This window comes from Lemur catta, chromosome 6 (assembly GCF_020740605.2).
Source record: "Lemur catta isolate mLemCat1 chromosome 6, mLemCat1.pri, whole genome shotgun sequence".
In the NCBI taxonomy this organism is placed as follows: Eukaryota; Metazoa; Chordata; class Mammalia; order Primates; family Lemuridae; genus Lemur; species Lemur catta.
In genome coordinates, this window is record NC_059133.1 from 98,736,733 (window position 1) to 98,754,382 (window position 17,650).

At 36.2% G+C, this 17,650-nt stretch overlaps 1 protein-coding gene across 1 annotated transcript in view; it reads right to left on the reverse strand.

Moving 5' to 3' along the window:
• ADIPOR2 (adiponectin receptor 2) overlaps positions 1 to 16,602 on the reverse strand; it is a 70,150-nt gene extending 53,548 nt beyond the window's left edge. Inside the window, exon 1 of the mRNA XM_045554651.1 lies at positions 16,433 to 16,602. The gene's annotated coding sequence lies outside the window, so the exon portion shown is untranslated. The remainder of the gene's footprint in view (positions 1 to 16,432) is intronic.
• Positions 16,603 to 17,650: the final 1,048 nt, after the last annotated feature.

The window sequence follows — 17,650 nt, forward strand, 5'->3', positions numbered from 1 at the left end:
GACATTAAAGAAATTTGCAAAATTTCTCACTATTTTCTTTTATTTTTGGAAAATGGTTACTTTATTAAAATGTTATTGGTGTTACTATGTAATGGATTTATTATTTTTAAATGAATTAATTTCTTGTTTTAATTTCCAGTACGGTAAGTGCATGTGTGTGTGCCTCTTTCTCTTTCTCTCACACACGTGCATGTGCTCAGAGAAAAGCAGTGGTGTGGGGGTCCTCAATATTCAAGAGAATAAAGGGAATTCCTGGGCTAAGAGCCTAGAGTAGACTGTTCCTGGCAGAAAATTTTCAACTCTTCTGAAGGAATTCATGTTTTATTGTTGACTTAAAATTCCTCCTTCAACTGTTCTACTGTCCCTCTAAAATAAAAACTTTTAGAGTTTGTTTTATTTAAAATAAAAGTTCCCCACCAAATTATATGGCAGTATAAAATTATTACAAAGGAAATTTTGCAGAATAGAATGACTCACACAAGAAATGTCATTCTTTAAAAACAACTGACCTGCCCCCAAATATCTTTAACAGAGATGAACTTTTTGTTGTTACTAATGCAACTATTAATTCTCATTTTTGAGAAAAATATTCCTTTGCTCTTCAAAGGAAATATGAATCAATCTAAAAATTCAGTTCCAGATTACAATAGAGAAAAATATCCAAAATGGCTTCTTCATCAAACACAAAAGAAAATGTCTCTTAAGTATGCCCACTCCATTAATAAACATGTGTGAAGCTGCCAAATAGCTGTGAGTGGCAGTTTATCCACACCAAAAAGGTGAAAGAAGGAGAAAGGGGGACCAGCATAAAACACTAGCAATTCAAGATAAGATGGTTTCTGCTAGGTGGAGAGTTCATTTAATTGCCTATTCAGCATATTTTATTCTTCTAGGCTCTAGAATTATGCCAGACTCTCTTTAAAGAAAAAAATAAGAGGAGGAAGGAAACACAAACTCCCTAAGGAAAGAAAAAAAGAACGTTTGGTTTCCTCTAAAACAAGAAATAACATAGTTAGAGCCTTCTTTTTTTTAAGAGACAGGTCTTGCTCTGTAGCCTAGGGTGACACTATAGCTCACTATAGCCCAGAGTCAGAGCTTTTGTGGCTCAATATAAGTAGTTAAATTTATAAATAAAACATAGAGGCTAACAAAACTTGTAAGTGCGAGTATAAGGGAATAACACGCTAAAATTTAGTGGTAATGTTCTAATAGTTATTAATATTCCCATCCCTGCCTTAAAATGTAGACAAGATGAAATTATCAAAAAAAGTGAACATATGGTAACTATAATAATTGACAAACCTTAAATTGGAAGTATGAATATGTAAGAAGCAAGAGTATATATGCTACGAAGAGTCAGTTTGTATAACAAACTTGTTTCTTATACTACAGGAAGATTAGCAAACAACTCACTGGTATATTCCTTTCCAACATTTAAGGGCTCATCTTTCTATTTGGTAAACTTGGAAACTATTACACATAATAACATGAAGATAACTAGGTACCAACTCTAGGGGGAAATGACTGAATTTGAAACACAATTCAGCAGAAAATCTAAAGCCTGATAATAAACATGTATTTTCCACATAACAAACTAATAATACTTTCCAAAAAAATCCCCCACAAGTTATATTGGATCCTCTCTATAACAAAACAAAACAAAACAACTTAAACTATGAACAGTACATAGACACATACCTAAACTCTGTAGCTGAGGAGCAAGTATTTGGGCACTGTGAAAATCTAACATATCCAGCCTACAATTTCAAATAGCAATAATTACATATATATGTCTCATTAATACATGTTGCCAGGTGCCCATCATCTCATTTGTTCCTCACAACAACCTCGTTTCTGCATCTGAGGGATCCAAGGCTCACACAAGTTGAGCAGGTTACTCACGGCTGATTCATGCTACCACAGAGTTCAAAATCAGGTCCTTCAGGCTTTTTCACTAAGCCATGATGCCCCGGTGGAAATGAAAATAGGCCCACTGTGTGCACGAACTATGACCAAATTTTCTGAATCTAAAATAAGGTAACATGGTTTAATTAGAAATGTAATTAAATTCTGTAAATTTCTACATTTGAAAGATACCGTTTAAAAATTAATAACTTAACAAAAGAAAGAAAAAATCCTGACCAATAATTGTATTGGTATTTAACTAAAAAAATAAAGATGTTAACTCAGGCCTCAAGAGTCACATATAGCCCCAACAGTGGCTATATCCAAAAGTATGCTATCTCAAGGGAAGCCCCAGTTTCTTCACCTATATGAGGAAGCATCTCTGAAAAATAATCTTATTTAATAATATTATAGTTTGTACCATAATAAGAGAAAGTTAAGCCCATGTTACCTCTACTTAAGAACTTCAAAACTTCTGATGTAATCAAGAACAGCGGATCCACATAGCAGTGATTTTTGAACAAAACAAACAGTAGCAGGCTTACTACCTACCACTTTAAGGGAAACAAGAAGTTTAAAAAAAAAAAAGGTACCTTAAAATTGCACAGATAATAGGTGCTACTTTTATCTGGAAGCACTAGAAAATAAACTACAGCAAACCTCCATTGTAAATCCAACAGGGAAACCTTAGTGCATATCAAGAATTATCTAAAATAGTCTTGATCCCAGTAATTCTACTCTTTGAAATTTCTCCTTGAATTTTATCCTAAAGCAATACAAGAGAAAAGCTACACACAACAAAAGTATTTATAAGGGGGAAAAATGGAAGCAATTAATCAATAACAGAGGAATGATAAAATATACAATACATCAATTTTCTCATTAGAATACTAGGGAGCATTTTTTAAAAAGCATGAAGATTTATGGTATCTTAAAATTAAAACATAAAACAAAGTTATCACAACTAAATAAAAATACATACAACTTTACAACTACATAAAAATGTATGTGCATTAATACACAAGTTAGAAAGGCGTACAATTTATCCAAATGACTTGAAAACTTAGGTCTACACGAAAACTTGCACATGAGTGTTTATAGCAGCTTTATTCATAATTGCCAAAACCTGGAAGCAACCAAGATAGTCTTTAATAGGTGAACAGATAAAGCAAATTGTGGTACATACATATAATAGCATGTTACTCAGCAATAAAAAGAAATGAGCTATCAAGCCATAAGAAGACATGGAAAAACCTTAAATGTATACTGCTAAGGTAAAGAAGTCAGTCTGAAAAGACTACATACTGTATAATTTCAACCATATGACATTTTGGAAAAGGCAAAACTAGGGAGACAGTAAAAAGATCAGTGGTTGGCAAAGGTTTAGCGATAAATTGGTGGAACATCAGATTTTTAGGCTAGTGAAACTATTCTGTATAATGGGTATCTCTGTCCCATGTATGTTAAAACCCACAGAATGTACAACACAAAGAGTGAACCCTAATTCAAACTATGGAGTTTAATTAATAATAATGTATCAATATCAGCTCATCAATTGTAACATATATACCACACAAATGCAAGATATTAATAATGGGGAAACTGGTGGGGGTGCTAACAGGGAGTGCTAAGAGAGGGGAGGGTATATGGAAATTGTCCATTCAATTCTTCTATAAACCTAAAAATGCTCAAAAAAATAAAGTCTATTAATTTTTTTAAAAAGGAAATAAAATATTAAAATGGAAAAAATACAAAAAGTGAAAACCACTTGGTCCAGGTAATGGATTAATGTTGCAGTCCCCAACTCCGAGGCCGAGGTCCAGTACTGGTCCATGGCCTGTTAGGAACTGAGCCATGCATAACCGCCAGAGCTTCCCGCGCCACCCTGTCCATGAAAAATTTGTCTTCCAAGAAACCATTCATGGTGCCAAAAAGGTTGGGGACCGCTGGATTAATGGATAATTTTTTCTTTTTAAAATTTATATTTTGATGTTATATTAATACATTTGTAACAATAAATCAAAGTTTCTTATAAAGAAAAAAATGAAATGTGATTCTAAGCAAAGTCTATAGTAGCTGCCTAGTCCCCAGAGAGGAAAAAAAAGCACCTACTTTTACCTATATAAAACTGAAAACCATTACCCAAGATATTTTTTAATTAGCCTTAATTTAAAAACAAAAGAAGCTGGGTGGCAACTTTCAATTATTACACCACATATTTTAGGGGAGAAGGGGAGGGGAAATCCATGTAATTGTCAGGCAAGTTCAGTCCAATTGATTATGGCTGGGAATCACCAGCCATTAACTAAGGAAGTAAAGTTAAGGAAGTAAAGGCCAATGTCAACAGTAGAAATACATGCCTCAGAATTTTAAGACCTTAGAAATGAGCTGTATCCTCCAATTCTTTTATTGGTCTCTTACTGAATACCACATAATCGAATGTAAAATTAACACAAAATCATCCACTAGATTACAACAACCTGACTGATGACAAGGTACTACCACTTACAGTGAAAAGGCAATGCTGGAGACGAATGTGGGTCTGTTGCATATTTCAAAAGCTAAAGATTTGTCCCAACACTACTGTCAAAATTAAGAATTTGCTTTTTTAGGGACAAGAATTATATATCAGTTTCATAAGAGTTTAATATAAAATCAAATCTCCAATCATTCTGAACATTTTATGACCAAAATCATACTAAATTTTATTATCTGGGTTAACATGTACATGCTCACATCATGAAAAACCTTATGATAGAATATAAAGTTAGATGCCATTTAAAAAAAGAACCTACACAGAAGCACTATTTGCAATAGCCCAAAGGCGGAAGCAACCCAAAAATCTGTCAACAGATGAATGGACAAACGTGGTATAACCATAAAATGGAACAGGGTTCAACCACAGAAAGGACCACACTTGGTCTTCATATACAATGGAATACTATTCAGGCATAAACAGAAATGAAATTCTGATGCATGCTAAGTGAAATAAGCCAGACACCAAAAGACAAATACTGTATGACTCCATTTATATGATGCCTAAAACAGGCAAATTTATAGAGTCACAAAGTGTAACAGGTTATCAGGAGCTGGGGGAAAGAAAGAACAGGAAGTTATTGTTTAAAACATATTGAGTTTCTGTTTGTGATGATGAAAAATTCTGGAACTAGACAATAGTGATGGTTGTACCACACTATGAATGTACTTAATGTCAATGAATTGTACACTTTATAATGGTTAAAACAGTAAATTGTATGTTATGTTTATTTTCCCACAATTAAAAAAGGGAATCTAAAATATTAAAATGTCTCTTTGTCATGGTATAAGTCTTTTCAAATATATGCAGTATAAACAAGTTTTCAATAATAAGCATAATTTGTCATAGTAGCCCAGAAACTTACCATCTGTATTATATATGGTAATAAGAGATCTGATAACTCAAATTTTTATATAATCAGCCTACAGTTTCAACTTGCTTCTCTTCCAAACTTTTAATTAAGGAGAAATAAGTTTTTAAAAAATTATAATTTGCACTGCTTTCCATTCTGTGCTTTCCTCTCTTGGTAGAGGTGTTAATTAGCAGCAAATTGACACTAAAGATTTAATCCAAAACCCAGATAATCAAATGTTAGCTATAACAATATAGAGCACTCTTTCAGTGTTTCCGCTAAAATTGGTTAAATAATCCTTTCAAGAATTCATTCCCTAGGATTTTGAGTAACAGTCACTACTAAGAGAAAAAAGTTACTAATCACACCTTTTTCACCTTAAACTTTGGTTAAAAAAAAAACCACAGAACTTTAATGCTATTAATAGTGATTACAATTATGTACAGTCCTACAATGCCACATAACCGACTGTTTCAACTATTTCAGAAATAAAATCTGTTCAGATAAAATACTTGGCCTATCGAGTCAACCTTTCAGGTAAAAAACACTACTTTGAAAATGGTAAAGCACCTTTTCCCATTAGTAAATAATAACCATTCAGGGCCCCATCTCATCTTGAATAGTACCCTCCAAAACACAAAGGTTTTCTAAATAATGCTACGGAGAATCCAAAGTGGTTAGTTACCTTTCTCAATATTACAAGTCTAAGAAACCTAAAAATAAAACTTGTATCTACGACCTTTCTCAATATTGCTCAATTCCACGAAATCACAAGGCCTTCTTCTGACCATCAGTAGAAAAGAAAAGCAATAGGAAAAAAAGAAAAAAGAAAAACCTAGAATATATACCTGCAGACACCAGCAGCAACTCTTCTCAAACTGAAAGTATAATAAAAACCCTCTTAAGAGGAAAGAAAAATAGTTCTCATTTTTAAACTAAGGGATTTATAGTGCTATCAAACATCTCAGAAAATTAAGACACAAATTTATTTACATAATTCCCCTAAAATTAACAGCCTCAAACTTTAGAATATATACACAACAGCAACTGGATGACTAAATACATGTGAGTATCCTCAAGTTTTAGATCATCAACCAACCACCTGCTTACCTAGTTTCCAAGGTCTGTGGATATTAACAAGCAATGCAAAAAAAACAGCTGTTTCCTCATTAAATAATATCCTAAAACTGCCTGTAATGCAATTTCTATTTTAACAATGATTAAGAGAAATGACATTTGAGTGAGTGCTATAAAACTGTGCTCTGTATCTATCTACTCCTTTAGGTTCTATTTCTGGATCAAGTACTCCACCAATCATGTTACTCTGGCCCAGAGGTCACAAACTTGAACATGTGAAGCAGCCTAGTAAAAGACAAGAAGGCTGTAATTGTGCTGAATAAGAAACCATGCCCTGCTTAAAGAATTATAATTCAAAATTTTAAAACACTCTGTTAACAGTGCTGTGGTAACTGGGTGTGCATACAAAAAAATTAAATTAAATGCCTGCTGACATCATATAAAAAAAGAACAACTTTTTTTTTCAGGCAGAATCAAGACCTAAAGATTAAAAAAAACAAACTTCTAGAAAAAAATATGGGAAAATCTTAATGATATCGGAGCATAAAAATATATTTCTTAAATAAAACACAAAAGACACAAACCAGTAAGGAAAACACTGATAAGATTTAATAATCATTTCTATTCGACAACACAAACCATAGAAAAAGTGAACAGATAAGCCATACAGATGGGAGAAGATATTTGCAATTCATTTAAAAGACATAATCAGAACATGTAATAAACTCCTAAAATCAATTTCGAAGGACAACCCAATTTGCTGTGGAAAAAAAAGGACAATTCAAAAAACAGAAACCTGAATACTCATCCAACATTTGAAAACATACTCAATCTCATAATTAATCAAAAAAATTAAAAAATGTGATACCATTTCATCTTATTTGCAAACATGTAAAAAATATGACAGTGCCATGAATCATAATGATTTGGAGACAGCAAATTCTCATTCTGGTGCTAAAAATGCAAAATGATATAAATTTGGAGAACAATTAGACAACATCCAATACAGCTAACAATTCCCATAACCTCCAAAATTTTCAGCCCAATAATTGCACCTCTGGGTAATTGACCCTAGAGGACTTCATTTCAAATTTAACCACATACATACACATACGCACAGAAATAAAAATTTCACAAAACATTTTATCCTTACTGTTTGCAATACAACCTGATACTTTTCTTTTCTATTTTAATCCCTACGTTGATTTCACAAAACATTAATGGGTTACAACATGCAGTTTTAAAAACTTGCCAAAGACCTTAAATACAGGTACACGGATTCCTAATCAGGAATGTTCAATCTAGCATCGTTTTTAATGCATGAAAAATTGGAAATAATCTACATGCCCAACAATAAAGAAATTTAAACTGGCTATATTCATACAATAGAATAATATAACTTTACAATATATAAAAGTGATAATTATAGTTATTAGTTTGAACCCTGTGAAACTGTCATTTTTGTAGGTCAAAAATGGTAAAATTAATCAGCAATTTCCTATAAATATAAGAAAAAGTCTCATAAAAGACAAATTACAGAATAGGTAGAACATCACTTACATAAAGTTTGAAAATATGCAAAACAATACTATGATTTATTTATGAATGCCTATATAGTAATTATATAAAAACATTCATTAGGAAGAACTACCACCAAATTCAGAATAATAGTTACTTCTGAGAAGAAAGTGGTATATAATCCAAGAAGGTACTTCAACTGTATGTGAAATTTTTTTTCTGAAAAAAAATGGGAAATATGAGAACATGGTAAGATTTGCTATAGCTGTATAGCGAATATATGAATGTCAATTATATTGGTCTCTGTAGTCTCCTGTATGTTTAAGAAAAAAAATCTGTACTTGGCCAAATAAAACATACATCAGCAACCTAAATTCAAATCAATCGCCATACAAAATTTCTTCTATTGGCTTGAAACATTAACGCTTAGCCCTTTTTTATTTAGGGCCTCTACTGTTAAAACAACAATAATAACAACAGAACAGCTTTTATGTAATGCCCAATTTAAATAATTCCTTAAAATCTGTTAAGATTTACCTCTGAAAAATTGGTCTTGTTCCTTCTAGTTTAGTGCTATGTATTTTACCATGTTTCCATTTTTACCCTTGCTGCCAAGCAAATTCAAACCCAATTTTTATTCTTAGGCTTCGAATTATGCTGCCACTTGGGAACAGAATATATGCTTTGTCCTTTTCCTGATTTCTCCTTTTTATATATATTTTATTATACTTCTGGATGTTTTATTTTAAATTACCAGAAATTCTTTCTGGAATGAAATATGACAAAATAAATTTCAAGAAAATAAAAAGTAAAACCTTCTGTTCCATTCTGCTAGAAAGTTTTCTTAATGTATCCCCCACCAAAAGGAACTGGGTATATAAATATAACTATGCAAACATGGTTACTAAACTAAAATTTCAGGACATATAGGATTAAATATGCTGCCAATGAAAAATACTTAGCTGATAAACACATCCAAAAGAAAAAGTCTAGATGGCCAAAGTGTAACAAGCTAATTAACTTTGCCTCTTCAAGACCGTATGCTTTGCATGCTTTGTTTTCTAGGGCATAGAAATTGTGGAAAATACACAGTAAGTCCAATAAGAATATGTAACAATTTAAGTCAGTTATAAGGAAAATTCTATTTTGCTGTAGTCTTCCATCTAAAAACTTTAAGTATCCTTTCCCACAGGTATTTCTCCCATGCCTGAAGATAATGTGGCAGTTCCCAGAATCTACTTTCCCTTTTCCTTTTATCTAAACACTTATGATGTCTAATTAAGCCAAACTATGTTATCATTAGCCAACAAACATCCCCCTCTAACATGTGTAAACTTCAATCCAAAAAATCCAAAACCAAGGGTAACATGAAACAAATCTCTTATTTAATTAATTTCTAAACTTCCAATTTCTAAATACCAAATGTACTTATAAAATAGGTTAATTATTCCTGACAAACAGGTCCTATGAGAGCAGTCCTATCTATCTCATTTGATAAACAATGAGAGAGAACACACACCACGATGGCAATTTCATATTGCAGTTTTTCAAGTTCATATTTCATAAAGACTTTGAAAAGGTTATTTTTAACGAAGTTAAAGTACTTCATTCAGCAGTAAGCCCAAAAGAACATGAACCAATTTAGGTTTTAAAAAGACCATTTACACACCACCTACCATATACCAGAACTGCCAGTAGATATAAAGAAAGCTGTATGTTCCTTACCCTCAAGAAATATATAGTCTTATTAGGCAGTCACCCAGATTCTTTTTGATCAGTGGTCGCAAAATCATATGCTTTCAAGTGCCAAGTAGAGAACCTAAATAGGTGGAGCAGCTCCACCCAAGGGAATAAATACTAGGGGGAACTACAGGAGGCATGCCCCACCTAAGGTAATTCTCAATCAACTCTAAAAGAATGTTATCAAAACAATTCTCCCAGTTAGATGGACACAATATATTGCAAATGTTTAACTGTCTATCAGATAAAACGAAGATTTAAAGAAGAAAAACGTTGGCAATGGCATGAAGAAGGTAGACCTCACATTTCTGGTGAGAGTTTACACTGCTATAAGTAATATATATCAAAATGAAAAATATGTATTTTCTTCAATCCAGTCATGCGACTATTAGAAAATTATCCTCAAGAGGAATCAGTGTGCAAATATTACACAATGTATGAACAACATACAATCCATTTAAACAATCTAAATATCCACCAATTGGAGCACTGTTAAAGTATAATGTATCCATTCAATAATACACTGAAGAAATATTAAAAAGAATAGAGGAGGTGCAGATTTATTGACATTGAAAGCCAGCCACAAATATTAATTTTTAAAAACACACTACTATGAGCAAAGAGAGTGCCACAAGTGCTGTTTCCGGTCAAATCCAGAAGCACAACTCCATGCCGTAGCCAAGACGAGTTGGCAATAAGCGTTTTCTGAGAACTGCTCACTGTGGACCCAGTCTACCGCCAACATGCCCAGCAGAAACAAAAACTAGCTGCCCAGCAACCTGCAGCAGTTACAGAATCTAATAAAGTGGACTCACTGGTTGACACTGAAGAATTTCTACAGCAATACTATATTCATAACAAATCCAATGTGGAGATTTTCAATTACAACCAAATAAACCCAGCAAAGAATTGACAGAGCTGGTGATATTCATGGCACAGATTGGTCACTGCTAATCAGAATAGCTAAATAACTTTCCTCAAGAGCTGAAACATCTGCTTTCCTACAATTATACTGTCTTGAATCTAGTTCTTCTAATAACATTTTGAAAGGCTTTGATGTCACTAAGAAATAAGAATCACATCAAACTTGATCTTAGCCAAAAGGCCAAGAAGCCATGGGAGAATCACATCAATCCATCAAGTTTGCTAGAGCTCTTCTTTGAACTTCTGTGTTGCCACAAGTTTCTGAGTCTTTATATACTCACACTGTGATTGATACCAAGAATATAAGCACAAAATACAAGAATAAAGTGAATATAGTTTTGCAGAATTTCACATATACCATGTTAAGAGACAGCAATGCAACTGCAGCCAAGGTATCTTTGGATGTGATGAACGACCTCTACAAGAGATATTTGGACTAATGCTAAAACCATTAATGTTATTATCACAACTGCATGCTTCAAGATACTGGTTACTGCCTTGACATTCTTCCTAGGGTAAGATGAAGAAGAAAAACAGGACAGCAACTCAGAATCTCATGATAAAGGGCCAACAGCAAGAGACCTACCATTGTAGTATGCCACAGGGAAGAGAGGCTCCAAACAGAAAAAAACACTGAAAAGGTTATGAATGTGCCCAAGAAACAAAAGAAGAAAAAACTCAAGGTGTTTAACTTTTCAGCTATTCACTTGATTCACGTTCCTCACGGTTTTACACAAAAACTAAAGCAGGCAGCTAAAGAGTTCCAAACCGAGGTTTGAAGTGACATGCTCACGAAACTTATCCCCAGATTGGTAAGAATTCATGAGCTTTCTAACTTCTATGCCTTCAGGCAAAAGTTTCTGCTGCTGCACCGAACAAGTAACAAAAACCCTTTTGTCAAGCATCTCATCACCTGTTAGTCCCAGAGATCAGTCATTGCTCATGCCTATGGCCAACCACTTTGTTATGGACAAGAACTCTGGGGAAGTCATGACAGAATCAATGCTAGAAAAGAAATAACAGCTGCCCAGGCGCAGTGGCTCACACCTATAATCCTAGCCCTTTGGGAGGCCGAGGCGGGTGGATCACTGGAGGTCAGGAGTTGAGACCAGCCTGAGCAAGAGTGAGACCCCGTCTCTACTAAAAATAGAAATAAAAATCATCTGGACAACTAAAAATATATATAGAAAAAATTAGCCGGGCATGGCGGCACATGCCTGTAGTCCCAGCTACTCGGGAGGCTGAGGCAGTAGGATCGCTTAAGCCCAGGAGTTTGAGGTTGCTGTGAGCTAGGCTGACGCCACGGCACTCACTGTAGTCCAGGCAACAAAGTGAGATTCTGTCTCAAAAAAAAGAAACAACAGCTCAATATCCTCTAGCCATGACAGAATAACTTCCTTAAGACTTGGCCCAGTATAAAACACACAAGGATAAGAACATGATGATGTCCACTACAACCAAGATTCAGTTCTTCCAAATCCTCAGATATTGCAGAAGAAATTCCAGGGCAAGCCAAAAGAGGCCGCAATAAAATCAGAGTGCAAGAATATGGAGAATTATATGCTAAAGATTACATTCCAGGAAAAGTTGTTCTGAAAGTTGAGAAAGGAAGACGAGGCTGAAAATGATAAAGATGGGTGGGGAAGTACCAGTCTCAGCAGGAGGAAAGGGAGGATGGTAAATGTGTTGATGAGGACCACTCTCAATGAAGCAAGAAATCTCCTTCAGCTTGCCCATGGAGAAGTGGAAAGCCAAAGCTACAGGAAGACTTCCAGAAAATCTGCAAAGCCCAACTAAGAAAAAAAATTCAGGGCTGCTCCCAAGGAAAGCCCAAAAGAGAAAATGTATCGAAAGACAGTGATGAGGAGCAAGTTACTTCTTGGAACATATATGGCCTTCATAAAAAAAGCCGAAGTCTGACAAGGACGTAAGACTAGCAACTACAATGCTGGAAAGACAGACCGAAAAGATTTTATGAGGAAGAAAACCAAAATGAACCCATTTTCCCTATCCAGAAATAAAGGGAATAAAAACAGAAGAACTTCATAATGATTCAGTGTAGCCAAAATGTACGGTCGAAAAATAAGCAATCCTTCAGAGAAAAGGAGGTGGCACTATGAGATACACTTTTAAAAAAGAGAAAAAGTAACATCCAAGTAAGTTTTCAATTCCAAAGAGAATGCGAAATTTGTGTCATTAATCTGAAAATTAGTAAATCAAGAATGTTTACGTAAGTCCAGAAGCACTATATTTTTAAAACCACAAAAAAAAAAAAAAAAAAAGCAGACCACTGAACAATGGTTGGCTTAATCACATTTTTTAAAAACACAATCCCACAACACAAAGGGTGAGCCCTAGTGTAAACTACTAGTTAATAATAATATATTGATACTGGTTCATCAAATGGAACAAAATATGCCAAATTAATTCAAGATGTTAGCAATTGGGGAAATGAGGGGAGGGAAGGGAATGTGGGAACTTTCTGTACTATCAACTCAAATTTCCCTAAATTTAAAACTGCTCAAAAAATAAAGTCTATTAATTTTTTAAATTTTGCATATGTAAACAAATTTGCAAATAAATATTTGCATATGCAGACATAGAGACCTGGAAAGATCTATAGCAAACAGTTTCCCATGATTACTTACAAAGAATGAAACTAGAAAAAAAATAATAAAAAAATAAAAAATAAAAAAAAAGAAACTAGAAAGAAGTGCATGAGAAGGAATTTTTATACTATATAGTCAGCCCTCCATATCCATGGGTTCCACATCTACAGATTCAACCAACCTCAGATTGAAAATATTTAAAAAAAAAAAAAGCATCTTTACTGAACATGTACACACTTTTTTGTCAATATTCCCTAAACAATACAGTACAATAACTATTTACATAGCATTACACTGTATTAGGTATCACAAGTGATCTAAAGATGATTTAAAGTATTAGGGAGGATGTGCATAGGTTATATGGCAAGTACTATACCATTTTACATCAGGGACTTGAGCAGCCACTGATTTTTGTATTCACAGGAGGTCATGGAACCAATCCCCCACAGATACCAAGGCATGACCATGTATCTTTGGACTGTCTAAACTTTCCACACTAAACAGTACTACAAGGAGGGGCTCTGTACCATACGGATAAGAGCTTGGGTTCTCAAACCAGACTGCAGGGATTCAAATCCTAGCTCCATTTACTAGCTAATAAACTTCAGCAGTTACTTAATTTCTCTGTGCCTCAGTTTCTTCACCTGTAAAATAGAAATGATAATAGTATGTACTCACAGAGCTGCTGCAGGGATTAAATGATTTAATAATACACGTAAAGTAGTGGAAAAATACTTTACATGTATTATCATCATCATCAAGCATCTATCGTTCCTGAATTTCCTTTTTAAATCTTGACTGGTAAGACAAGTCAGGAAAACTTGGTTCATCAAGTCCCTTTCTAGCAAGATCTTTGATGCAGAAAATACAAAACCTATGAAAAGCCAAATAAAAATGGAGATATTTTTTAAAAAGCAGATTAAAAACCAATATTTAAAAATACAAGCTCATTCACATAAAAATAATCACAGATTCTATAAGGATAATCACAAAAAATTCCCTTTGAATGGTACAATTATGGATAATTTTTACTTTCTCCTTTATACTTTTGTAACTCACTTTAATTTTCTACATTGAAAATGTATCATTTTTAATGGAGATCAACAAATTTTTTCTGTTAAGGGCCAGAGATAGTAAATATCTTAGGCATTACAGGCCATATGGGTCTCTGTTGCAGCTACTCAACCCTGCTGATACACCACAAAAGAAAGCACAGACAATACCTAAACAACTGCATATGGCTACGTTCCAATAAATACTTTAATTACAAAAACAGGTGTTTGGCAGGACTTGGCCTGCAAGCTGTAAAGTTTGCCAATCCCTAAAATAAAGAATAAAACAAAATTTTCATTTTGGAAAACAAAATGTGATTGATAATAAAGAAAGTACGCCAACTACATTGATACTATCGATAAAAAATTCATTTATAAATTCATACACAATGAGCCTAGGGATAAAAAAACACAAACTCTCTTCCAAGTTCTAGAAATTCTACTCTTATCCCTACTGCCCCAGTAAGAAATCTGCTACTAAGTAGCCCAAAGTCTAGATAGGCACATATACTGGTAGGTAGGCAGTTACAAACAGAAGCTAAAAGAAATGTGACTTTTCAAGCCCTGCACAGTGGCTCATGCCTGTAATCCTAGCACTTTGGGAAGCTAAGGCAAAAGGATGACTTGAATCCAGCAGTTTGAGATTAACCTTAGCAACATAGCAAGACCCCGCCTCTACAAAAGACCCCTCCTCTACAAAAAAATTTTTTTGTTTTTTTTAAATAGCCTGGTGTGGTGTAGTCCTAGGTACCCAAAAGGCTGAGGCAGGAGGATCACTTGAGCCCAGGAGTTTGAGGTCGCTGTGAGATATGATTGCACCACTGTACTCTAGCCTGGGCAACAGAGCAAGACCCTATCTCAAAAGAAAAAAATGCCTTTCACATTTAAATTTATTTGCAGTTTTTTCAAATTTCATAATTCACCACCAAGCAGCTGCCAACACATGTGGAAGTCACAACTACTGATGAAATAATTTTAGTGAAATAATTTTAGTTACAAATAATCACAATCAGCACTCTGACAACAAATTTATAAGAATGAAAGAAAACATCTAGGAATTACCTTTTAACAGTGTTAAGAGTCAGAGGGTGGTGAAAGAAGACATAAGGGTGGCTTTTGATAAGAGGACACTCCAAATTTCAGAACTGACAAGGTTTATAATCCACCCCTCCCCCAAAAAATGGGTTGAAGGAATTGTTTTTTCTGATGGAATTTATTTTTACTATTTTATTTGGGGGAAAGTTTTGTGATGACATAATTTTAAATGTTATGACAGATTTCTTGGCGTTTTAATGGTTTCTTGGCGGACGGGTGTGTAACGTCTCTTTGGGGAACTGATATAATGCAGATAACATAAGGCTGAGAAATCCAGAGTCAAAAAACTAAAAAATTAAAAGACCATCCTACCGAAAAGAACAAAAAAAATCAACAACCTTCAATGAAGTCACTGTGCCCTATAAAATCCCAGCTCGGCATTTAAATCTTTCTACCAAAAACTCACTTTTGGGCCATATGAAGTTGTCAAATGCCGGAGGCAAACGTTTACATTAAGGTCAAAAGCCAGGAGGAGGAAAAGAGTTACCTATCAGTCTCCAATCCAAACTGTCTCACAGACCCCTAAAAACTGACTTACAACCCTGTTATCAGCAGTTCTACAAGCAGCTAACACTGACGGAAAGCCGAACGCGGCTCGGGAGAACAGGACCCAAGGTACTATGCCAAGTAGGCTGGCTGAAGCGCCACCTAAGAAAAGGTGAGGGAAATCTTCCTACCCCAGGCACTGTAAAAGTAGAACCAAGCAGATCCCCTCCGAAGCCTGCCACCAAAGAAATTCGTAGAAGTGGTAAAGAGACGGAAATGAAAACGGGCGGGCAGATCCTCCCGAGGGCAGCAGGGAGAGCAACTGCACCCGACGGCGAGGCGAGCTCAGGGCAGCGGGCTTTGCCCCGGCCGGCAGCGGCGGCGCGGGCGGTGGGCGCCAAGCTCCAGCGACACCCGCTGCGAGGAAGGCGGATCCAGGCCCCTCACGGTCGGCCCCTCGGGCCACCGCACACGGCGCGGGGCGCCAGGTCAGAGTTAGGGGCCAAGCCGGGGACTGGGACAAGCGCGCGCCCTCCAGCCCGCGCCGGGGACGCTCGCCCCCTCAGCCCTCACCTCCCCGACCCCGCGCTGTCCCTGTGCGCCCGGGAAACGGCGCTCGCACTCCCGAGACCCTCACCTGGAGCTTGCCGCCGCCTCTCCGCACGACTCGGACCCCTCGGGAACCGCGGCTGAGGGGAGGGGGAGGAGGGGGAGCAGAGGAGGGAGGGGGCCCAACCCGGTGTAGCCGCCACCGCTGCCGCCGCCGCGTCCCCCCGCCCCCACGGCCGCACGTCGCCGCGGCGCGCATCGCACGAGGGGGCTCGAGCCAATAAGCCCACAGCCCGTGCGCAGCCGCGCTGGCCTCAACCGGAAGCTACCGCTCTGACCGCTCTAGAACGTGGGTGCATCTTGGGAGTTGTGGTTCGGCCAGGAACGCAAGGGAAACAGTGGTGGGCATCGGGCGCCAGGGGAAGAGCGGTCCGTCGGCGCTCACACAACTCCTCTTGGTTTTCCCCCCCACGGAAAGGCAAGCAGTTAAGAGTTGAGGCGGAGGGGGCCGCCCCCGCTCGCGGACGCTTTCCCCAGTCTCTATGGATACTGGCTGCACACCTTGGGCGGCAGCCAAAATTTAGGGGATTTAAACTGGAGCGTGTGTGTCTGTCAACAGCCAACATCATGCTAGGCGTTGTCTGGGAAGGTTTTGGAAATAAATCCGAAAGCATTAGCCAACTCTTGCTCAAAAGAATAGCGTTTGCCTTTTATAACTTTATTAACCTATTTTGATTTATGCCCTACCACTTAAGAAAAAAAAAAGATGAGCCCACTCTTAAAATACGTATAATTCAGAGCCATATTTAAAATGGTTTTAATGTAATGGTAGATCAGAAACTACTTAAGCATTAAATATCTGTATCCAGTAACCTAGAATGAGTAATTTTCTACAAGTGAGCCTTACATTGAGCTCTAACTTTTTAGAAACCAAGAACAGGTTTGGTTACGTACTTAAAAGGAAATATAGAAGTTGGTCTGCATAGAAAAATAGTTTTTCACATTCAGTAGTAGGAGGAATTTATCACACTCTTAAGGGGTAAATGCCTTAACTTTCAAAATTCTTGTTGTTGACTAAAGGAAATCCATAAGCTTTAGAGAAAGCCTATGCCCACAGCTTATTTTCCTTCCCCTTTGACCACAGCAAGAGATAACAAAGGGTGCTGGGAAAAACTTCACAGGTATCATATCAAAGTCACTGGAGTCTGATATATCAGGAAAAACAAAAAAAATAGAGAACTCTTCATCCTGGAAATGTAAATTTTAAGAGGGAATTAAAGTTACTGAGTCACAAAGAACATGAATA